This window comes from Rhipicephalus microplus, chromosome 9 (genome assembly GCF_043290135.1).
Source record: "Rhipicephalus microplus isolate Deutch F79 chromosome 9, USDA_Rmic, whole genome shotgun sequence".
In the NCBI taxonomy this organism is placed as follows: Eukaryota; Metazoa; Arthropoda; class Arachnida; order Ixodida; family Ixodidae; genus Rhipicephalus; species Rhipicephalus microplus.
The window spans coordinates 12525016-12531015 of record NC_134708.1 but is presented as its reverse complement, the minus strand read 5'-3'; positions in this window follow the sequence as shown (position 1 = coordinate 12531015).

Below are 6000 nucleotides of genomic sequence, written 5' to 3'. Positions count from 1 at the left end.
TTTTTCGCTTCAAGACAAGAGTGTTCATTAATTATTTTAGATCACGGGATAGCAATATCATGAAGAAATGTGGAGAAACCATGTTCATTGTCCGCAGTTGTTAGTGCGAAGTCTCGGTAACAGGAGGTTAGTATGAACCATGAATCTAAATTCTACTGGGATTACACAAGATGGCAGAAAATATGCCGATAATGGGTGTGTAGCCAAATACCTTAAAAGCCAAAACACCTGCGATGAATACACAGGAACTGCACAACAGCAACAAACAAAAAGAAGAAAATAAGCATTTGCTTTTGTGACAGGTTTTGGCCCGTCATGGTCACGCAGCCTTTGAAATTGATACATGTCTGCTTTCCAGCTAGCTAGCTAGCTTGATATATATATATATATATATATATATATATATATATATATATATATATATATATATATATATATATATATATATATATATATATATATATGGGAGTAATAATTCAATGGGCCAGTTAGTCTTTGTGAAGGTATGGGATATGGCACAATGGGAGCGTTGTCAACAAGGATAAATATATTTATTTCCCAACAGTTTCGGGAGGGGTCCTCTCTTCATCAGGGGATGAGTTATACTGACATGAATTTCCAAACTTCGTTGCTGCCGCGTTCCTCTCGCCTTGAAACATGTTTGCGAGAGTGAGAGGGAACTAAAAAAGAAGAAGAAAGAAAAGAAAGAAAGTAAAAAAGAGGAAGGACCACTGTCAACACTGAGAACGAAACCAGCTGTCCGTGTACGTCCACATACGTTTCTTATCACGTGCTGTTCAATTCTCGACGTGTGTCGGGCCACCCAAGATTGTCGCCGTGGTGCCGGGAGGGTCCGTGAAGGCGTGCGTAAAGAAAGGGTTTCCCCGTAATGGGTCGGTTGGCGTGCGGCGTGCGTAAAGAAAGGGGTTCCCGTTAATGGGTCGGTCGGCTCTTTTTACCTCTAATTTTCGTCCGTTTCCCTTCAATGGTCATCAAGTATATATATATATATATATATATATATATATATATATATATATATATATATATATATATATATATATATATATATATATATATATATATATATATATATATATATAGATAGATAGATAGAATGGTAGACAGACAGGCAGACGGACGGATAGATGGACAGATAGATAAATGGATAGATAGATCAGTTGATAGACAAATAGATAGATAGATAGATAGATAGATATATAGATAGATAGACAGATAGATAGATAGATAGATACACTGAAAATCGTGGAAGTTCGCTAAGAAATGCTTCGCATTTATTATAATTATTCGCATTATATTTAATAGTGGTTGCAGTGCTGCCTACCCAATTTTATAAACATTATATATGTACTCCTTTGATACAGTAGTCACGTTGGTTTAACGTGAATTGTGATTAGTTGACATGCACTGAAGTGGATTTATGTAGCAGTGTCCAGGGCCGGCATTTTCGCGAGCATCAGCGCCTCATATCAGCTTCTGGTGTTGCTAATACGCATGTTCCAGTTGGCATCATTGTGCAAGTGCAAACAAGTGGTTATACAAACATCTGCAACTCTTCAATATATGTGCGTGCGTGCAACATTTTTACATATATTTAGCGTCATCGCATGACGTGTCGCTCAATAAAAAAATTGCAACACGGTCACCTTCCCTCCGCATGCTTCATCTAACGTCGATTACCAGGGACGTCGGATCTGCCGAATTTTTTCTTTGCATTTCTTGTTATCTCGGTTTCTACGACTCGGCAAATAGTCGTGTTTGCATGGTCAAGCAAAGAGGGCATTGTGGAGGAATGCATTTTGCAATGCCATTATTGCTAATACTGAATTATCATGCTCAAATTATTATTGTAGGTCTGAGTACATGCTTTTTTTTTTAATTTGAAAGCCAACACGCATTCTCTATAGGTCCACCTTTAGCTAACAGAGGCAAGGCTGGCAGTGTGTAATGAAAGATTTGCCAAACTGTAAGAGATAAACCGATGCATATGTTAGTGTTCAAACAATGTATTTTTGCGGGGCGACATGGACATGTAACAGTGTGGTTGTCGCCGAAAATGAAGACGACGAGTAAACGCGAAGCGCTTGTGCGTGGTACTTATCGGCCATATTGTCTGGCTAATGATATGCTGTCTTAATGAAGCTACATCTCGCCTCCGTCACAGTATTATCCCAGCTGATACTGAAGGGAGAAACAAGTTATCTCGGCACATAGGTTCTCATTGATACCCTTACACGAAAGTGGCGAATACTCGATAGGCACAGCCTGATCTTTATCTAACGAGAAGTTTCGACACACGGGAACAACCTTTGCGACGAGGAAGACATTGCTTACGAGTGCACAGGTAGGACACAGAAAGTTCTTCTCACCCAATCCATGCTTGCTGTCCCTCAGTGCTGGCGAGCACTGTGGGACAGGGTCCCCATATTCGATGCAAATCACCTAGTTGCCCGAGCGGTGCATTGTTCCAACTAATACTGGCAGATCTAGAGGAGTTAATTTTCTATCGTGTAAAGCTTAGTTTTCTCCAAATCCACAACCACTCCATACGCGTGGCAAAACTGCTTAGTCTTTCTGAAGACTACTCTTGTCAGCACAAAAACACGCTATGTAAAAATTTATAGCGTAAACATATTTAAGTCCAAAGAATAATAAAAATTCATAAGTCGTTTAGGCAAAGTGACCATGCCAATACTTGGGATAGCGGGAGAACTGCCCCTTTGGGAATTAGTAGGGTGGCTGTACTGCGCGAGATATGTCACCTAGATACTAACCCCTGACATTGGTAGCGTGTTTTGCGTAATGTGGCAGATACATATGACGACATCAGCTTTATGGGGCGTTCATTGAGTAAAACTATCAAGAGACATTTACTATGTTGAGAAATTAAAGAAATCGAATTGAAGTTCCTGGTCATTCCCGGAGTGAGAATGAGCCAAGTTTTTTTTTTCATTTCGAGGAATTAAAAAGAATGGAATCACGGCAAGTTCTAATCCCCAGGATATGGAGCTGGAATACAACAGAGGTGCTCATTCCCCAACACTGTTCTCAATTCACTGCCTGCTGTGACAGATGACAACCATAGGCGTATCAGCCGTGGGGGGGGGGGGGCAAGGGGGAATCAAGCTCTCCCACTTAGAAAAGTTGGAGAGGCTGAGCCCTCCCCCCCCCCCCCCTTTCGGCAGCTAGTGGTCACAGTCGGCTGCACGCTGCGTAAAACAACAACCAAGGCAAAACTTTCCTTCACCACTAGTAATCACTCAATCATATTGCTAGGAGAAAAAAAAGTACTACAAGGCAAAGGTACATTGTAGTAATAATTTCTCAACGTTTCAGCAGTGACAATTTTCCTTGAAGGCTTTTTGCAAGGCTTTCCACCCTGTGTAGTAGCACTGCAGAGAAAAGGATTACAATCCCCGCTGCTCTATCGAAGCTGCTGTGAGTACATGACTGGGACTAATCTTTCTAAATATTTTAATATTACCGTACTGGAAGCGCCAAGACAGGTTTCCGCTTTAATGTCCGATAAATCTGATCAGCCTTGATTATGGCAATTTTGAGTGATGGAGGCAGCTTGCAAAGCGGCGACAAATAAAACAGTGGACTAGAGCTCACTTAGAAGCTAAAATAAGTAGATAGAAGTGCTCAAAATACCTTTGGTTCCTCAGTGAGCGCTTTATATTCAAAAACTGAATTCTCTGTGAGCTGTATTTAGTCATAAAAATGTCATTCAATGTTAAAATATTTACTGTTAAGGAGGCCGACATCAACATATATGTAGTCATGCGGAAAGTTGTGAGGTAAAGCATAAAAAGCACGCGTGCAATTTTATTACATGCATCATACATAACAAACATATACGCATTGTCCCATTGTATGCTGCTTAAAACTGACTGCCTTTTTTTACGCTATTAAAGAAGTGCTGTGTGCATGAAAAGTGACATGAAAGGGTGAGCGCGTCGAAGAAGTTGTCTGTAATATATGTAAGGGAAAGAAGTGTATACCTAAGGGCTCGTTTTTCCGTGTTTTGACACAATATTAATGAGGTCTAACAGACAGTAATGCCAAGGAATGTACAGGGGAAGTTATCAGAACCAATGGAATGTAAATAAAAAGAAAGAAAAGTGCATGAAAAAATGACCAGCCGTGAGCAGGAATCGAACCTACGACCTTCGAATAACGCGTTCGATGCTCGAACGCGTTAGAACATCGTTAGAGAATCGTTAGAGCATCGTTAGATGCCTTGAAAAAGACAGGGTTCCTGTCGAAACGTCGGCACAATAAACAGTTGTTATGTGAAAGCGCATCTACTTTCATATTTATAACCTTGCGGCAACCGAAGTTATTCTTCTGTATATATATATATATATATATATATATATATATATATATATATATATATATATATATATATATATATATATATATATATATATATATATATATATATATATAGTTCACGCTTGCTGCGCAGCCTGTAGTACCCAGATGCAGAACGCTTGCTCGTGGCTGGTTGCTATACCTGCACCTTATCGGCCGTGCAGACAGTCCGAACTGGGAGCTATGTGACACCCCGAAGATCATTGCACACCTCATTGCGTCTGTCCGTATATATATATATATATATATATATATATATATATATATATATATATATATATATATATATATATATATATATATATATATATATATATATATATATATATATATATATATATATATATATATATATGGTAGCTTAGCTCCCCCCCCCCCCCCCACTCGCGAAAGTGAAAGTGTTGGTACGCCACTGATGACAACTTTGTGCCGGCGATACAACGGGGAAACGGCTCAGCGGCTCGGTGGGCCAGCGGGGCCAGAGAACGGGCGTAGTCGTCAACTGCGCATGCGCGTGACGCTGACACAGCCAGCGTTTTTACGGAGAAAGCCGCTAGGCCGCTCATTTCGTCTTCTTAGCGAAGCGTGCGCAGTGGATGAGCGTGCGAGCGTTGCACAGGCAAGGATCTTCTCGATTGACAGTAGCTTCGGCGTTGTTCAAGATGGGGTGCAGCTATGTGTTTCCTTGAAACAAGTAGGCCGTCGCTGCGCTATTACTGTTCCTTTTTGTCATACGCTCCGCTGCATTCTCAACCAAGTCCGCAGGCTCGCTGAGCCGCTTAGCTATTACTCATTACCGTTATGTCTACACGACACTCTCAGTGCCTCCTTAACGCTGAAATACCTCGTTTGTTGTAATATGGCACGGGGTGTGTGATGAATAACTCCTTCCGATATGTTGCTTGGGTGCATTGCATTCAAGAACAAATTAATGAAAAAAAACTCCCCCTTTGATGGCATTCCTCGTTATTTGCTTGCAAAAAATAGACATCCTTTTGTGTGTTGTACTTGAATGTGAACTGACTTGCTTAGCGACATGTACCTCGAGACTGATGAAAGCGACTGACAATGAAGCTATGGAAGATGTAGGGGACATAATTTATGACTTAGCTGAATTATAGTAATTAGGGCATGTCTAAAAAAAGAATCATAGGGAATGAAATATCAACCTGCCTGACGCGAGGACTGAATTTAGGACCTTTACATAACGTGTCCGATGCTCTACCGATTTAAATACACCAGCGTTCACTTTTCCGTCCACTTTTATTGGGTATTTGAGTTTATGTAACAAACGCTGTCCTTTTTAACTCTAGATTCATTGTCCAATAGTGTCATTAGGTGGTGTCTTGGTGTATCACGTTGAAACGAGGCCTCGATAAATTTCTCCACCTTTGTTAGGTAAAATTTAGTATAGTATGCAATATAAAATAAAAGTGTTGAATTTTGAAATGGGTGAAGGCACAGGAAGCATATAGAGACTCCAGTGACTAACTCCATCAGTCAGCCTTCTTAATCGTTAAATTGAAGGCGGAGTAAAGCGAGGCGAGATTACTGAGATTCTGGGAACATATCCTCGAGGCAAGCAGCCCGAGAACTGCG